We start from the raw sequence: 19,607 nt of genomic DNA, 5'->3' as shown, positions 1-19,607 counted from the left end.
TATCATCATTTTGTCCAAATTATATGTTGTGATTCATTCTCAGGTTCCAAATTAGTGAAATGGTCCCAATGAAATCATGTCCAAGGTTGCTCTGAGGATTCAATGAAACAGAGTATGTCATGTGCCTAGCACAATTCCTGACACACGGGGACTTTTCAGCATACACTTCCCTTTTTACTCATGCTCAGACTTGAGCCCTGTTTTTCACTTTGTGTTTTCCCCCATGAAGTTTAAGTTCCCCTCTTAATCTCTACTTAGACAGCCACAGTATGCAGTAATGATTAAGGTAACTGGTATTTCTATTTATTAAGCCAGATAACTGTACTAAGTACCTTGTGTGCATTTTCTCATTTAATCCAGACTTTAAAAAAAAAAAATCAAAGGAACATTTGAACCCTCATTTGTATTCCTTTCAAATCTCACCCACCTCGATCAGAACATAGGTTTAAAATTGATGAAAATCTCTTCTGGCCCATTTTTATAACTTTGCCACATTTCTGTAGACACTATATATATAGTAGACAAAATAGTGTTGTTTTCTGTGTTTTAAAAATTTACACAATGGTATTATATTATATGTTTCTTTCTCCAACCTGGTCTTCAGAATCAACAGTGTATTTTAGCTTTAGTCCATGAATTTTAACCTTCGCAATAGCTTATTGAAAAAAACACTACTTTTTATCTATATATTCCTCTATTAATGGACAATTAGTTTGTTTTCAAATTTATAAGCAATTCTGTAATGACTTTTCTTTGTCTGTCTCCTTGTTCTGAAATTATTTTTTAAGACAAATCCCTAACAGTCAACCATTCGCCACATTTTAAAGACTTCTGTTACCTGCCATCACGTGTTAGTCCCCATCTAGCACCATTATCTGTGCTTTCACTGGAAGGGTCTGAGAATGTCCATTTTTCCAGGGCATCACTAACATTATATATTCTGGCTCATTTAAAGTTTTGCTGCTCTGATAAAAACCAAAGCAAAACAAAAAGCCATCATCTCACAGATTTGATGCTCATGTCTCTGATGAGTGGGGAGACTGGAGATCTTTACAACACATACTGGACATTTATTGTTTTCATTTTGTGAATTTTCTATTTTTTTTTTTCTGGCCTTTTATCTTCTTCCATATATTTTGTAAATTTGGTGCCCAGTCTGCCATTTATCTTTTAACTTTGGGGTGATTTTTATTCCACAAAACTTTAAACTTCTTAAATGGTCAGGTGGCCAAACTATCAATATTTTCAAAAGAATCTTTTCTATTTTTTTTAAATTATTGAATGATGTTCAATTAAACTTTACAATTATACCTGCTATGTGAATGACCCCAAGAGTTAAAAATTATAGTTATGATTTCAGGGGGAAACTGTAACTTAGTTGTGGGACAAGATACTCATAAAACCATAGTCAATAACACAAACTGTCTATGATGAGTGTCAAATATTTGGCATAAAAAAGGGGACTTCATTTTGTCTGCCAGGAAGCTGAGGGCAAAGAGCACTAGTGAGTGCTGAATCACAGTGACTTGATTAGCTTAGGTGACTCACAGAAATGCAGAATATTACGGTTGCAATAGTCCTGAGAGCCATCTAATCCAAAATAAAAATATGTGTCTTTCAAAGCTGATTGAGTTCCCACCAAGATGTCCTGCCAGCAAACCCAGGAGCAGTGCCAGCCCCTCCCCCTGCAGTGTTCCCCTAAGTGCTCCCCAAAGTGCCCAAAGCCATGCACTCTCCTGGCTCTTCCCACAGTGTCTCCAGCCTTGGAGCAGCTGGCATGTGGGTCACCACAGCCCCCATAGATCTGCTGTGAGTGGAGACTGCAGAGCCTCTCCCTGCTGCCCCAGCTCTGGGCCCTTCAAACCACAGAGGAGCAGCACTAAGGAGGCTAAGGGTGAAGGATCTGTCCCAGCCTGGTGCTTCCTGCACCCTTTGCTCCTCTGCGTGGTGCTGACAGGTCTTGGGTTGGTGGGATGAGTTTTCAGTGCAGAACTTTGTTGTAACTGAAAACTCAGTATTCATCGTGAATCCTGATTTCTTCTATCTTACAACTCCCATGGCATCTCATCACTGTCAGATTATTTGCCCACTGTACAAGCCTCTAAGGACTAGGACCCCTCTTTAAGGGAGACGGCATAGCCAGTTGGCTCCTACCAAGGAGGCCTTCTTCTTCTGTTTTGTTATGTTTTTTAATTTTGAAATAATTACAGACTTACTATAAATTGTAATAGTAGAACAGAAAGATCCAGTGTACCCACCAACCCATCTTTCCCCAGTGATGTCCTTTTATGTAACAGATCTTTACACAACAAGGGAATGGATTGGCTCAAAACCATCAATTAGACTATAAATATTATCATATTTTACCAGTTTTTACATGCATACTTTCTGACTTTTTTAATTCTTGTATAATTAACATACAGTGTTACGTTAGCTTACAGTGTGCAACATATTGATTTTACGCTTCCATGCATTGCTCAGTGCTCACCATGATAAGCAGAGTCACCACCTGTCACTACACAGCGTTATTACAATATTGTTGACTATACCTCCTGTGCTGTACTTTTCATCTCCATGACTTATTTATTTTATAACTAGAAGTTTGTACCTTTTAATCTCCTTGATCTATTTCACCCATGCCCTGTCCATCTTCCTTCTGGCAACCACTACTTTGAGCTCTGTATTTGAGAATACATGCACACGTTTTTTGGTCTGTCTTTGTATGTAATTCTATGATATTTTATAGTTTGTTTAGACTGATACAGCCTCTATCCCATCAAGTTCCAGAACTGTTCTGTCACCACAGAGGAGTCACCCTTTGTAGCCATAACCTCCTTCACTGTTCTAGCCACAGGCAACCGCTTACCTAGGCACTCTCTCTACAACGTTGTCACTTCAAAAATGTATCAGTGGAATCAGTGGAATCAAATGGAGTCATACAGTTGTATAACCTCTCAGGATTGGCTCGTTTTCATCCTGCATCAAGTCCTTGAGATCTATCCAAGTTGCTGCATGTATCAATAGTTTGTTGCTTTTCATTGCTGAGTAGTATTCCATGATATGGATGCTCTACAGTTTGTATTACCATCCACCTGTTGAAGGACATTGGGTTGTTTATAGGTTTAGGGTATTACAAATAAAGCTGCTCAAGTCATGTAACTGGTTGGACAAATTAAATATATGACAGTCACAGAGATATTTTAGAAATGAAATCTTTTAATCTTTGTCAATAGAAAAATATACACATTTCTAGATGAGTTCTTTCCTGCCTTTATACTTCAAGGGATTTCTTAAGTGGGTATCTTGGCAAATGTCTATTTCCAGGTGACTCTTCTGATATCTACCAATGATTTTCAGACTTATGTTTGCGAAGACCAAGGCTGGTGCTCTGCCATTAGAGGTCACCCTTCTGAAAATACTAGCAGTCAAAACTTGTCATTTACTATCCTCATTCTCGCTTCGGGGCCATTGTTCATTTTCACCTTGTTTCATTGCCTCCCAACCATTTATTACTCTGACTTCACGATCCTTATGGATTTGTCCCCGTGTTTGTTGACTGCCCTTTCCATGAAAGCTGGACTTTGCTTTGTCCTTTGTTGTCTCCCAGTTTTTAGCTTGAGGACTGGCTTAGAGCGGGTGTATAATAAATGCTTGTGAATGAATTATGTTTTTGACACATAAGGGAAATCTTAAAAACTCTTCCTAAAAGACTATATTGAAGTGAATATAAGTAAAACCCACCAAATAAGTAAAGTGAAGGAAAATTATTCCAGGGTTTGGATTTAGAAAGCCCAAATTGGAATCTCAGCTCTGCCCCTTACTGGCTCTGAATCTATAGGCAAATGGTTTACTGTCCTTGCTAAAGTTTTTTCATTTCTAAAGTCACTTCATTTACAACACCATCATCCTCACAGGGTAATTGTGAAAAGTGTAAAGCTCAAATAAGGCAAATTGTGTGAATATTCTTTGTGAGACACTCAAGTGCTGTATAAATCTAAGGAATTCTCCCCAATGCTGTCGTTATTATCTCTTCCTTCTCTCTCTTCTTCTCCCCTCCCCCCTCTTCTTCCATCATCCTTCTTATCATTGCCACCATCATGGCCTTTTCCCCCCAGGGAGCATGAAAGCATCCAGGCAATAGCAAATACGAAATCACGACATTCGTGTGACATTCCATCCAGTAGAGGGCAATAGTTCCTATCAGCTAAGTCCAATGTCTTAAAGCATCAAGTCAGTCATGGCAACTTGAAATCATTTATATTTATTGTCACGGGAAACACACAAACACACACATATCTCCTAGTAATCCTTCCATTCAGCGATCTCTGGTGTTCTTGTTTGATACATTGCTTTGTAGCCCAAGCTTCTTTTGGATGTGTCTGGCTGCCATGAAACTTATCTTTAAAAAAAAAAAAAAAAAAAAAAAAGGATTTACATTCTCTCTTTCCCTGGTTGACTGGGCAAAATGCAGAACAAACTGTGGCTCAAAAACAGTAACACAGGCATGCTTCTCTTTTGACTATTTTTATCTTTGGCGTTGATATTATAAAATAGGATAATTCTTTTGCTTGGTTAGGTCATCTGAGAATCTTCCCACTCAAATGAGAATTCTCCCACCTGCATTTTCTGTTTGCTGACTTTCACTATATGTATTTCATAAAGGGATTGGTGGGGAGGATTCTTCAAAGAAACTGATCTCTGGAGTCTATCTGGAACAACTAGGAACTCCCTCCCATAGTGCCTATCAGTAGCCATGTCATCTGTGCAGGCATAGATAGTCTGGGAAGTTGCTGAGGGGTTTCAGTACAAAGAGTGAGTATGGTTGGGTCTTTGACTTACTGCTTTAATTTACTGCCAGGGGAATCACACTAAAGTAAGGGAGGGAAGCAGAGGGAGAGAGAGAGAGAGAGAGAGAGAGAGAGAAAGCAGCTCATATCTTTTCAGTTAATGAGATCTAGTGAGTATAGCTGGGGATAGTTCTGGAATACCACTTCTTTTTTATGGAGTTCTTTTAATCTTTGAATCATACCAACCCCCTTTATTAAGCAAGGCAGGGAGGTATTCAAGTAAGATGGTTTATACATTTGAGTATTCATTCATTTATTCATTCATCCATCTAATGTCAATGGAAAGCCTACTGTATGCCAAGAATTGGAGGTTCAAAAGGAAATAAGATCAAGATTCCTTCCCCGTTTTAAGTAGTGCCTAGTCTCTGGGGGAGGCTAATGTAAACCATTAATGATCCTACAGAGGAGTAAGTGCTGGAACGGAGCTAAAGGTGCAGGGCTAGGAGAGCACAGTGGAGGTGGTGATTGGCTGTGTCGGCAGGAGCTTTCTCAGGAGGTGCAACTGTGGCTGTGTGCTATGTGACTTGTTTCAGGAGGTGTATTTTTCATCTTATTTCACCCTCTAAGCAAACCTTGGTTCATGTCTACAGGAATCCTGGATGAGAAGGATGTAGTCCATTTGTACTATTCTCACTCCCCCTGTAAGTCTTCCCAGTCCTGCCTGATACTAAGTTGTGATTAGATTTGATGGTAGTGAATGGGTGACCATTGACACATACTTCCCGAGAACTAAAGATGGGAAGCCTGATCTTGATGCCTTTGGGAAAATGTCACCTTCCTCCATCTCTCTTATTACTTGGCCAAAGAGAGAAATGAATGGAACTTGTTTGGCTTTCTTTGGCTGGGATCACACTAACTTTTCCCCAAGACAGGGCATACCTCTCAGTATTCCTTTTTTTCTCTCTCTCTCTTTTTTAAAGATTTTATTTATTTACTTGACAGAGAGATCACAATTAGTCAGAGAGGTAGGCAGAGAGAGAGGAGGAAGCAGGCTCCCTGCTGAGCAGAGAGCCTGATGCGGGGCTCGATCCCAGGACCCTGAGATCATGACCTGAGCCAAAGGCAGAGGCTTTAACCCACTGAGCCACCCAGGTGCCCCCCTCTCAGTATTCTATCAGGATTGCTTTGAGGCCATTTAGAAAAAGTACTAACTTAGGGAGAGGATACTGGAAGCTTTAGATGGGTGTAAGAGGCCCTGTTCCGGAAGAAAAACTCTCTTCCTCCACTGAAGGCTTCCATGACTGTAGGTAATATATTCTCCCTTCTTTAGGACTGTATTACCCTATATACTGCTCTGTGTATTAATTTGGTCATTTCGCCAAGCATCTTCTTCTCACTGTTGGATCTCCAAGATACCTTTAGGATATGCCTGAGGGCAGAAGTTTGGCCTTCTAGCATGTTGCATCCTCTGGAACTCCAGTCTTTGGGGGTAGTGGGCATTGATTGAGTGGCTGCTCCTTTGGCAGAATGAGTGAATAGAGATGACACACCAGCCAAATGCTCAAAGCTGGATTCTCTCAGCTGTGATCAAGCTGAGGGCAGCGCCTAGCCCCAGGGACAGCACAACCCACACTCCTGGGCTGGGAACATTTCAGACTCATACTGGCTCAGCTCTGGAGCTGGCTGTGGCCAGCGGGGACACTGAACCGTTTGCTTGTTCTGTCGGCAGCCCTGAAGAACTGGAGTCCTTCCCCTGTGGATGAAGTCTAAATTTAGCCCTGAAGAAGCTGCCTTCCCATTTTGCTGGAGAAAAGCTCTTTTCACTGGAATGGGCCTCTGCTTTGATTAAGTGGGAGGACCCACATCTGGGAATACATAAACTTTATTGTCCTTGGATGACAAAACGGTTTCCCTGCCTACTGGTTTTCCGCCTTTTTAGCCTGGAGTGTGATTGCCTCTGCTTATGACTGTGTTGGCCAGGGCAAGCCATTTGGCTGTAGACTGGGCTCCCAAAAACTGGAGCCTAGGCTGGAGTTGACACCTGGGGACACTGTTGTATCCCTACTTCACCTCTGGAGGCCCAGCTCTGTGTGTGCAGAGTATGATAAAGACCAGGAGGCTGGGTCTTTTGCAAGATCCTGGAAGAACATGAGGCCCAGATTTGTACCCTTTTAGAGCAGATTCTAGGATTTCAGGAGGACTGAAATATCCTGGGGCATCCTTATAAGGATCTAGGGTTCAAGGTCTCGGGGCCCATACTGTACCCATACTAAAGTGAACATGAGACTCCTATCTTGGACAGATACCAGCCCTAAGGGATTCTTTACACAGAGAAAGGCTTCTAAGACTTCTCCTGATCCAGAGCAGACTCCTCAGGTGATTCCTATCCCAGAACCCCTCAGCCATTTGAGTTTTATATGAATAGTTTAGGGAGCTGACAAGTGAACATTCTTTTAAAAGTCAGCTCCCCTAGGGCATGGTCACATCTCCTTTGATAAATGTTTCCCTTGCTGTCCACTGATTCAAGCTCCGGCTAACTCATCTTCTGAAATACAGGGCAGAGAGCACTGGACTTGGATTCAGAAAAGCTGGGTTGCCAGATGGTCTTGTTTTACTTCTTATTAGTTGTATGACTTTGGGCAAGGTACCTTCTCCAGACTTCTCTGTTTCCTTGTCTGGAAAATGGCAATAAGCTTGTAGTCATATTCTCTTGTCAGCACAAAGTGAGAAGTGAGAAGATATTATATATTTTCAAAAGCTCTTTGTAGAAGTAGATTCCTTCTCCATCAAGTGACCTGGGCTGGCAGTAAATTTTTGGATTTGATTGATTCCCATACACCTCTTCTCTCAAAGAGCTCTCTTCGGGACACTGGGGGGCTTGGTAGCTCAAGGGAACTCCTGCCTGATCTCTTGAATCTCTTTCTTTTCCTGAAGAAGAATGGTGAGGAGGTCTGGGAGCAAGGAATCATGACTTCTGGATTGATTGAGCAGCTATTTTGCTGAATGCCCATAAGCAGATTGTATTTGGTCTGACTTTACCTCAGTTTGTTGGTCTGTAGAATGGATACACAAGTACCTTAAGCAGACCTTGAGAAACAACTTAGTGAGAATTTAAGAGGAAAACTATAATAATTGCAATGTTGTAGACATCATCCAAATCCAGTATATCTTCTGATCAGAACCTAGAGATGGGTAATTTTCTCAGGCTACTCTGGGCAAAAATCAACATTAGTACCGGAACAAGCTTCCCCATTTAACAATAATTGATAAAGTGGAAAAGAGTTAGACTGAGTATAAAGAAATTATGCTCTGGGTGAGGAAGAATTGGAAAGCCACCCTCTTGCTGTAATTTTCCAGGATGTCCTGGATAGCCCCCAGAAGTCATCTGTGTGGAAAGAGCTCAGGAACATTTTATAAGCTAGTAAAGCATTGTTGGGGGGTAGGGTGGGGGGGAGTGATAGATTCTTTGGAATTTATCTGCATGGCTGATGTCACTTTCTCAGCACAGGGAGCCAAACTGTCTCGATGTCTGTGGCCTCTTTCTGGAATCATTTTCCAGTAGTTAATCCCAGGTGACCCTTGAGGCCACTTCCCTGTCAGAAATTGTTGGCTTTTAGTGAGAGGTGGCCCTTTCTGGGTTCCTGAAGTTGGCAAGGAAGCTCCTCCTTGAAGCCTAAGTGGAAAGGAAATTGATGGCTTCTCTGGGCTGAGGTTCTCTCTCCTGCAGGCTCATGTCTGGGCAGTCCAAGCCTCATAATTTTAAATCTTTGCCTCTTTGCCTCCATGAGCTGTAATAACTGTCACCCTCACTAGCTAGACACCATCCATAAAGGCTCAGTACAATTACCTGCCTCTAGCTTGGGGGACAATAATGTGGCTTCCAACAGCTGACTGGGAAGCTGGAAGCACCCTGCTATCTCTTAAGACCAGGCTGAATCCCTGGCTTTGTCATGGGAGACAATGTCACATCATCTTTCCTTAAGCTTTAGTTATTATAAAATGGTGTTCATTTTAATTTGGACATTTAAAGAATGTGACAGTGAATCCAGAAAAGGGAGGAGACAAGGAGAAGGGGGAAAAACGAACATTTATTGAGCATCTAGTATGCGTTAGGCATCATGCTGGAATATTTTTATGTACATAGTTGCATTTAGCTCTTAAAACAACTCCCTAGGCTAGGACATTACAGATCTCATGTTATAGATGTGGGAATTAAAATTTGGAGAGCCAAAAATAAAATGAAGCATTACATGACTTTTTCTTGATTTTCTTGAAGGTTGGCTTCTCAGTAGAGGTGCATCTTGTGCTAGGAAGATTAGAACAAGGATCCCGATGTCACAGTAACAGGGACACACTGAGATTCTACCTGATAGATCCAGTGCCCTCAGGAGACCAGAAGACCATCACCCAATAGTGTGATGGGATTTTCTAGGCAAAACCACTCTCTCCTCCAAGATGAGAGTTGGGATAACCAAATTTTGCCATTCCTTACCTCTAGGACAGGGTGACCCTTCAGAAATCAGCTGTTCTCGAGACGGCTGTACAGGTCCCCAGTGCTGGCTGCCAACATTGTTCCAAAATCTGTGTGCTGCCCAGACCAGCTTTGGGAAATAAGCATCCCTGTCCAGCTGGCGAGACCCAGGCTGACTCATCTGGCCGTGGGAGCCTGAGCATCATCCTGCCCTCCTGTCTGCCACCACCTCTGCCGTGACTATGGTGGCCAAAAGTCGTGGCCCAGACTGGGGTCTGATGCTGCATGCTGCTGGCTGCCCCTCCCTGTGAAGGAACATTCTGGAGGCAGCGAGCTCAGTGGCATGCCCCCTGCATTCCAAGGCCCCCTTCCTTGCCTGTGGCTCAATCCCCCATGACCCAGGGTGTGGAACATGATTCCTTTCTCCAGAAGCCCCGTGACTGAGCTGAGACAGGAGGGGTCTGCAGTCCCTCTTCGGCCGGGGACAGCAAAGATGCTTATCCCCCAGAGACAGGAATCCTCTGGGTGGGCGGTGGTGAGCTTGGGGAGCGGCTGCCGCCGCCAGCTGTCTTCAAGAAAGGTCTGCCACTTTCTGACCTGCTGCTGACCTGGACTCAAGTGGCGGCCACTCCCCTGCCATTTGCCCCTGTGGTGAGAGAGTGGGACAGAGGACGCTATGGCGCTTTTTGGAGTGCTGAAGTGAAGTTTTGACAGATTCCAAAGAACATCAAAGTGCAGAACAACAGCCAATACATCATAGTCTGTCACCAGGGCCCCCACCCCTGATTATCACATTAAATCAGCAGCGGGCACATTTCAGCTGTAGCTCAGCGGACGCCTACTGCAGCTCATAGTTTCTCCTTCCAGAGTTAAACAAATATGGCAATGGTTACATTGAGAAATCTGTGCTCTCTGGTCTACATTCAGCAGCTGAACCCTTCATGGCACGCGCATGGGTGCGCACGTGCACACACACACACACACACACACACACACAGAAGCATACTGCTTAAGAAGGCAGATAATTGGAATGACATAGAACAGAACGCAGAGGTGGGTTCTAATCCTCGCTCTGCCACTTCATAGCTTGAAATCTTCAGCAAGTTAGTTAATACCTCTGGGCCTCAGTTTCCTTAGAGTAAAATACAGACAATGATGCATGTATCTCCAAACTGTTGAGTTTAGTTGGTAGCAGTTCAACATTCATTCCTGTCTGGGAACCATGGACAGTGCTTGCTAGTCATGTTGTTTTGTTTTTATTTCTCGATACATTTACGTTTGGGATGTAAGAAAGACGAAACATTCTCTTCCACTAAAGCTTTGCTGAGAAATATGTGTGAGTGAAAGGGAGGCAGGCCACTCAGGGTTTGAGTTTCAAGTGATGAAGGAAATTCTTGCTGGCTTGGTATTTCCCTGGGTAAATTCTCACTGGGGGTGGGAGCGGAAGGGAACTTCAGAAAGAGCTTATGCTGATCTTTAAAACCGTTTCCCCCAAACTCTGGAGCATCCAAAGAAAGCAGAGTTATCTGCCAGAATGTCCCAGAAAGAACAACAGGCATGTGAATTGTGTGCCACATGATCAGGCATAAGAAATGTCACATTTCTTTTATTACTTTAAATTAAATTTGATATGCTATTGTAGCCATTCTGCCAGGCTGGTGGGAAATTCAGTCCAGAAGTGCCCCCTTCTTCTCAGTTCCTGGGAATGTCCACCCAGCACATGCAGGGATGGCTCTCTAGTCTTCAGTCCACATGGATGACCACGGATGTATTTCATTTGCCAGGTCCTCATCATCCTAGGAGGCTGGCGGCTCTACCTTCTCTTGGCAAAGCTTTGCCATGGCTGTAATTTCTCCCCGAGGCCCTGCTGTCTCCCTAGAGGGCTTTCAGGGAGACAGAAACTTTCTGCCTGAGAACACAGATCTCCAGCCCTTTATCATCCTGGAGGAGGCCCTAGAATTCTTTTCAGTCCCCTTCTCTATCTTTTGGTGAGGATAACCAGTAATCTCCCTTCAGAGAGCCTTTAAAAACAACAATGATAGCCTCTGCTTCCTGGGGCTGGGGGAAAGATAGGTTGTCCAGGTTAACTAGAATTAATCAGTTCTGTTATTGAGAAGGGTAACAAGATAGGACTGGAGGATTTGTCTGGGGATTCCTTGAGGGAAATGGAAGAGAGAGATTTAAAGAATCACATGTGAAACTGGATAAGATTCTGTTTCCTCTAAAATACCAGTCACTTTCCTTCCTTACACTTCTACCTTTACAGAGGTCACCAGGCTATGGGGGAAGGGCTGCAAAGGAAGAGAGCAGCTCTGTGGAGCCCAGGAACCAGCAGAAGATACTGCCTGCCAACCACATGGAATTACAATCCTTGTAAATTAAGAAGGTGCTTGCTGGGGGATGATCTTATTTGACAGAGCCACTCTGCAAGATGGGTGGGGTAGTTGTTAACCCCATTTTCCAGATAAGAAAACTGAGGTTCAGAGGGGTTTAAAAGACTTGCGCAAAGTTACAGAGCTGAGTGGCAGAGCAAGACAAGTCAAATTCAAGTCTACTGGACTTTTTCTTCAGGAGTCCACAGTTTTGCTCACAATTTTAGATTAGGCTTCAGCGCCATCCGTCAGTGGCTTAGGATGTTTGCCTTTTGGCAGTGATCTGGCAATCTGGAAACTTGCCGATAAATTTTGTCTAACTCTTGTTCTTATGCTATTTTTTTTTTTTTTTTTAACTTTCAGGAAGAGGAGCCAGAAGTAGAATATATTTCTTAGGAGAGAATGTACTCTGGACTTTGATGCATATCTGGTAGGTTCCCAAAGTCTAGGTTGTGGCAAGTTTGAGACCATGTAGCTAATTCCATGTGCATTCAATAGACTACCTTAGTGAGGGGAGTAATTTTATAAAACTATTAATTCAAGTTTCAAAAAAGAATTGCAGGAAACGTATTTCTGACTATTTAGAAGTGACTCATTATGGGGCTATTTGAAAACTATATATTATTTTTATCAGTAAATAGAATTGCCTATAGTCAATGTTATCTCGTCACATCCAGGGATTCTAAGATCCGGTTACCCATTTCCCTCAAAACAACTGACAGCAAAGCTGGGGAAGAGAAAACCCACCACAGTCTCTGCAAGGCGAAACCTCCCCTAAACCCCACTGTACGCTCTACCGCCACACCCTTCCCTGCCAAGTAACAGAGGGCAGATAAGATGGAAATGTTCATTCCAATTCCCCAGCCAGTGAGATAGCAGGCTCAGAAGAGGTTCCATAACCAGAAAATCTTGGCTGCAGTTTCAGTGTTTGGAAGCAAAAAAGGAAAATCAAGGAGTGCCTTAGATAGCCTTTCTTATGGGGCTTTGTCAGGATAGGGACTTTTGAATACTTAAATTGAAACAGAGGATGGCTAAGAGTTCATTTCCCCATTAAATCTCAGACGGTACAAAGTATTTTTCTATAAAGTATATGATCCACTTTTCATTAGCTGGTATTTGGCCTCACAATGTGAAGTGGGAATATTCAACTCTGTCTTTGTCAGCTGGGTCCTGGGACACGGTATCGTATCCATTCCCGGCACGAAGAGCTCTGGTCCCAGAACAGTTGAACAGAGCTAAAGTCTGCTGTTTCCAAAATGACCATCTTGGAACAGGGCTTCCAGCTGGAGAATGATGGGTCAGCCCAGGCAGTTTTCTACTTGTTTCATACAGAAGGAGGTGGTCCAGGTCTTTGTCTCCCAAACAATCCCAGGCTTTGACACTTCCTGAGAAAGCAGGGCTCGTTCCCTTGTATGCCACAACTCTGGAAAGCAGCTCTTCCTGTAAGGAGGACAATGGTCCTTATGGGAAGGCTAGGGTTGCATGGGAGAAAGATTTGAACAGCAAGGAGAAGCATGCATGCTTTGCTGGCAAGGGAAACGGCAGGCCCAGAACACTGTGGTAGGTTGAGTGAGGTGTCCCGAGGTCTCGGTGGTGTCTGCCTGGAGCAGAGCAGAGGTGGTGGGAAGGAGGTAAAAGAGGTTAGGAAGGTAGTGGGAGGTGGAAGGAGGTGGCCCAGTGTGTTTAACACCCAATTTAGGGATCTGGGACTTGTAGTACTGGTCTTTGGCTCTCAAAGTGTGGTCCAAAGACCAAGCATCCTTGTCACCAGAGAGCTTGCTAGAAATGCAGAATCCTGGGGCTCACGCCAGATGTAGGAGATCACGTCTGCATTTTAAGAGGAAACCCAGGAGATCTGTATATTCATTCAAACACTGCTCTAGGCTGAGAGCAAGTAGGAAAGATTTGGAGCTGGAGGGTAATGTGATGGTGGAGGCACTTGGGAATGAGTCCATTCGGATGGTTGGAAAACCTTCACTTAGGATTTCCCTGGCCACAACCCTGAGGAGGAGAGTCAGACAAGTCTTTTCACCAGAGCACTGATGCCCGAGATAGGCGTCCACCTCCTGGCTTCCCCTCCGGTGGCAGCAACCACGGTGATCACCCTAAACTTTGCACAACATTAAGAAATGTGTGTTCAGGATGCGGCCATCCCCAGGAACTGTGGGTTTTTTTGAAGCCAGATTTCATGGCTGTGGCTGCTTATCTGCCAGACCCTGGGGAGCCGGGATAGTGCCGGGCTGCCAGTCCACCACAGCCACACAAACTCGCAGCCACTCCTGGAGGTGCCAGAGCTTCTGGGAAAGACATTTCAGAAGTTTTCTGCAACTGCAACAAATTGTTGGGGTCTGCCCCGCAGCACCGCTGTGACCTGCTTTTCTCAGTCTTTGGGCAGCCAGTTCCTGAACCTGGACACTCCCAGGGCCTCTTGGTCTCTGCTTCAAGTGGGGTATGATGAGCATTGCCCCTAACACCTTCTCTCTCTGTCCAAGCATGACAACCTTGCTGAATGGGCAGCACAGACTATGTGTCCTGGGCCTCTTGCCCCAGCAAGGTGGGTGGTGGGGAGGTGGGGGGGTGGGTGGTTGCTCCTTTCCTGGAGGTGGTGAAGACCAGGGAGGTGGTCATCTAGGTCTGGGACTGGGTTGGGTCTGCATCTGTAAGAAGAAAGAAAGGGTAGGTGACAGAGAGAGAACTCTTTGAATGGGAAGATTCTAGGATTCTCAACTTTGAAAGGAAAAGATATAAACTTAGCTATCAGTTAATTCCTGCCTTTTTCAGTTTTTCTTTGAGTCTTAGTCTTCTGTCCAAAAGGAGATGGTAGTAGCTTCTTGAAGGTCAGGAGAGTCTGAACGTGTCAGACCAGTGTCAGTCCTCCTCTCCAGAGCTGTTGCCTCTTTTCTGCCATTTCTTGCAACTAAACTTGTGAAGTAAATAGTTCCCCTCTGGGAATTCAGATCAACTAGAGGGAATATAAGTCTTGTATACATGACATTTTGAATTTGAAGGCTACAGTTTAGAATAAATGTGACCATTTGTTGAAACCAAACCGTTTCCTAGAATGGAGTCTTCAGGGGACCCGCTTCACGAACTGAATTGTCATTAGCACGTTAGTTATTTGATAGCAAATGGGTTCTCTTAGGACCCAGAGGTAATGCAAAGCATTTGTTCAAGTGTCTCTGGTTTAATATAGTACACTACATTATTTTTTTTCCTACTCTTACTGAGTAAAATCTGTACTTTGTGAGTTTGGAGACTAACCTCTGATGAATTCTGCTTATTCTAAATGTATTCTCACACAATGAGTCCCACAACTGGAGGTTATCAATGTTGTGGAAAACCTCCCGTAAAGTTTTCTTCTAACACAGATCTGGGGAAACACAGAAGACTCCTTGAATGGTCACAGTTACCTTTTCCCAAGACCATAAAGAAATATATTTTTGTTTCCTACCCCAAACACAGTATAACTCATTTCCCGTTTTTCCTGGGAGATTGTGGTAACATGGGGAGGCCTGGGGGGTCTCTGGGATAAAGCCGCTTGTGAAACAACCATGGGGGGATTCCAGATCTGACTTAATCAACATTTCTCAAGATCTGTAGACCCATAAAAGTGTTTGCTTTCTTACCCCAGTTCAGCAGGCTGATTTATTTCTCTCACCCTGCTGACGCTGTCGCTGCTCAGAGCAGTTCATTTGTCAGGTTGAGAGAATTACAATTTGCAGGACCCTCACTAGTGCTATCTCAGTTTATAAATTTCACGAATTACAATTTATTGCTATGCACCCTGCAGAGTCTCATATTAATAAATTGCATCTCATCTGCAAAAGCACGTGTATATGGCTCCCCTGGACATAGGCTTATGGTCCTAGAGCTGCGGCACGCCTGCATGTGGCCAGCACACAAACATCGCTGTTCTGCCTGAACCGGGCCCCCAGTCAAGTTCCCGCAGCCTCCATCTGATTCTGACTTCCCTCGCGGTGGCTGCTCGCGGGCCCTGCTCTCTTGTTTTTATCTCCACGGGGATGCTGTGTAAAGGAGGCCAGACACCATCTGTGTATGTTTGTGTTGTGGTGGGGAGGGTGTGGTGGTAGGAAGAACTTTATCCCTTCCAGAATGCACAGATTTCACCTTGTAGATTTGATCAACCTGGAGGTACACACACACACACACACACACACACACACACAAAATCCCATTAATAATGCAAAACTTTTTTTTTTTGCTTACTCTTGTCTTTACCAGCCACTAGATTCTCAACTTGTTCTCTGGAAGTCCTTTTGGGCTTCTTACATGCTCTCAGAAAGCCAGTCCAGCTGTCCCTATGGTCAGACCCCACAAGGCATCTTCCATTTTCCCTTTCTCTCCCTGCTCTGGGCTCTTCTGGGCAGGGTTACTGACACCTGTCAAGCACCTTACAGCTTTTGTCGGGTACCCCTAAGTCCACCCATCACCTTTGTTTCTTACTGAATACCTGCTGGTTCCATGTGATTCCTATTGGGCTTGCCATGATTCTCACTGTCTCATCTGCCATGAATCTGTAAGTCCCTGTTATGGCTGGTTTGTGTTCTCCCAAAATTCATACACTGAAGTCCCTAACCATAGCTTCCCCAGAATGGGATTGTATTTGGAGACAGAGTCTTTACAAGGATAATTCAGTTAAATTGAGGTCATTAGGATAGACCTGAATTTAATAGGACTGGGGTCCTTATAAGAGGAGGAGATTTGGACATGGAACGGGACAGAGGAAAGACCATGTGAAGACACAGATTGATGACCGCCATCAACAATCCAAGGAGAGACGCTTCAAAAGAGACCAACCCTGCCAAAATTTTGATCTCAGACTTCTAGCCTCTAGAACTGTGAGAAAGTAAATTTCTATTGTTTAAGGTACTTAATTACGGCAGCCCTAACAAAGCAATGCTGTCTCCTGCCAGGAACTGTCTGGAGACTTCATGACGACTAAGCTGGGTACCAGTGGATATCAAGTCGGGGATAAGAGCCTGTGACTTCTGTTGAGATTTTGCTTTCTTAGAGGAGCCTCGAAGCTCTGCTTCTGGTGCCCTTATGGCTTTTGGTGTATGTGGACTAGCCCAGCCCAGTCTGGCACAGTCTACTCTTCCAGGCTCTTCCCCGCAAAAGACCTGTGCTCAAATCACACTGGACTTATTATTTCTGGAAACTATTGTGACTTAGTTAGAACCAGGGCCTCAGATCCCCCAGGGAGATGTGAAATCACAGGGATCCTATTTGTGGCTGTGGGAGCTGAGGAAGAGACAGCTGCTGCTGGAGGTGTATCTCCGGAGGCTGAGAAAGAAGGAAGAAATATCCTGGCTGCTCCCTTCTTTCCACCCTCCATCCCCCATCAAGTGCCTCCTGTCGGCTGAGCCCACTGGAAAGGGTGTGGGAAATGGAGCCTGCAGGAGTCCGCCCTGGCCACAGAGAGCAGAGCCCAGGACCAGTCTTCCTCTCACACCCCTGCATTCGTTGCCTGTGGCTGCCACAAGCATTAGTGGGAATTTGGTAGTCTGAAACAACAGAAATTGATTCTCTTACCATTCTGGTGGCCAGAATTTCAAAATCAAACATCAACAAGGCTACACTCCCTTCCAAGGCTCTAGGAGAGAATCCTTCCCTGCTCCTTCCAGCTTCTCATGGTTTCAGGGGTTGCTCAGCTGTGGCGGCACCCCTCCAATCTCTGCCTCCCTCTTCCCATGGCCCTCTCTTCTCTCTGTGGGTCTTTCCTCTGTGTGACCTTTGTCATTGGATTTGGGACCCACTCAGATCTTCCAGGGTGACCTCATCTTGAGATCCTTCACTCATTTACATCTTTTCCAAATAAGGCTGCATTCCCAGGTTGCAGGGACTGGGATGTGGGTGTACTTTGGGGGGCCACCAATCAACCCACTGTAGTCTCTTTAACTTTGTTCAAGTGATTCCCCAATCCTTCTCTAACTAGAAAAATCCTGCAAGTCTCCACTCCGGGGGGTCACTTTCAGTATGAAACCTTGCTGGAACTATGCTATCAGGCAGGCTCACTTACAACATTCCCAGGCCTGGTCATTCTTTGTTCACATGCATGGTGCTTATCAGCTTGGTGGTTCATTCCATTAGACCATGAGCTCCTAAGAACAGAGGAGGGCCTGTGTCATCTGCCCCAAGAACCAACTTCACATAGCTTCTCTCTTCCATGAGGAGCAAGATCTTTCTGTCTGGGCCCCAGTGCTCTCTTCCTGCTTTGGGTCAAAATAGCTTTCCTTACCTTTGAACTGCATGTGGCTCTGTCCTCCTCCTTGTTGAGCACCTCATGCGTCTGAAATTTGTCCCCGCATTTTGTCGGAACCCCCTCCTTCCTGGACCTATATCACACAGGATCCCTAGCACGATCCTTGTTCAAGAAGGGCTGCTGGTAAAAAAAAAAAAGAGTTTTGTCAGAACCAAACAGATCCAGGACTAGAGGTGGGGAAAGAAACATTTTGTCATTGTAGCATTTCTGATGGAATTTGGTCTGGAATTTGGGATAAAGAGTAAGTCTAGTCTTTAAAAACACATTTAGGGGCACTTGGGTGGCTCAGTCAGTTAAGCGCCTGCCTTCAGCTTATGTCATAATCTCAGGGTCCTCAGATGGAGCCCCGAGGCAGGATCCTTGCTCGGGGGGAGCCTGCTTCTCCCTCCCCCTCTGCCTATTGCTCCCCCTCCTTGTGTTATCTTTCTGTCAAATAAATGAATAAAATCTTTAAAAAACAAAAAACAAATAAACACAATTAAAAATAATAGGCAGGTACTTTTCTATAATGACTGATTTTTACATTTTGTTTCAAGAAATTTTGTAAAAACCTCCTAAAGTCCTATAGAGAAAAACTTGATTACCTGTAACACTTGGGAAATGGGGAGTTTTGTTCTTTTAACTTGTCATAAGCAAAACCCCTTTTCATTTTTAATTCTGCCTAAATTATGTATCTCTTTCCTGTTTCAGTAGCTGAAGGGATAGCAAATGGGCCGCTTACTTTCTGTTCATAGGATAAAGGACTAAAGACGCAGGTTTGGGATAAAGCTGAGTAATCTGGGGTGTAACCTTGAAAAAGTTCCGTTTATCTACTTGTTTTCTGGGGATTTTTTATTTTTCTCCAAAAGTAGAGAACAGAAAATATGCCATTGTGCGAAGTTTTCTTTTGCTGACTTCTGATTAATTTTAGCTTTCCTTCTGCAACGCTAAGAACATTTTTGTTAGCAGTGACTAGCTGCATCTTTTTAGATGTTAGAGAGTATTATAAACATTGGCACAGGGAGATGTTTTGACTTTTCCAGGCTTCTTCTGCTTCAGTACTTGTAGTTAGGTGTGGATGTATGTATGTAACCAAGTGTGGGTACAACCGAGTTAGCCTAAAGTGGACAGAACTACAAGAGTGAATGAGAAAAGCAGCAGATTAAATGTCAGAAACCTGTCCGTTTTATCCCTGTCTGTACTACTGAGCCGGGCTAGGACCGTTGGCAAGCAAATTTACTGGATCTATTTTCTCTTCTAAAAATGAGGCTAATTCTCATCTCTGCCTGCTTTCTAGGATTGTTATGGGAATGCGAGCAGATGTTTTAAAAATGCAATAAAATACTGTGCAGACCTCACATGCCGTTTCTGTGACACCCAGTCCCGTGAAGAGGTAGTGTTTTTGTAAAGGACTACTGCTATTAATTGGTATCATTGTTGCTTAATTCCTAACACTAATTCTGCTTTTATCACACTCGAATTTGTATGTAAGGGGCTCATCACACAGTCATGTACCCCCGTCTGCCGTACTCAGGTCTACAGCCATTTGCTATGTGCCAACAAGAAGCTAGACTCTGCTCTTTTACCCCCCATGAATCCTTGATGTCTCCCTTGTGTCAAAAAAAATAAAAAAGAGAGAGAGAGAGAGAGAGAGAATTAGACGCCAGAGAGACACTATATATAGTTTTTCTTTGACTGCTGGAAAAGATAAGTGG

General features: G+C 44.1%; 1 long non-coding RNA gene across 1 annotated transcript in view; it reads left to right on the top strand.

Annotated features, from left to right (window-relative positions):
- Positions 1-19,218, top strand: part of LOC116569638 — a 70,783-nt gene extending 51,565 nt beyond the window's left edge. Inside the window, exon 5 of the long non-coding RNA XR_004277112.1 lies at positions 19,190-19,218. This is a non-coding gene — a long non-coding RNA (uncharacterized LOC116569638). The remainder of the gene's footprint in view (positions 1-19,189) is intronic.
- Positions 19,219-19,607: the final 389 nt, after the last annotated feature.

The sequence above is a fragment of the Mustela erminea genome, chromosome 11 (assembly GCF_009829155.1).
Source record: "Mustela erminea isolate mMusErm1 chromosome 11, mMusErm1.Pri, whole genome shotgun sequence".
Taxonomy (NCBI): domain Eukaryota; kingdom Metazoa; phylum Chordata; class Mammalia; order Carnivora; family Mustelidae; genus Mustela; species Mustela erminea.
The sequence above is the reverse complement of the archived record's forward strand: the minus strand, read 5'-3'. Positions and strand labels throughout refer to the sequence as shown.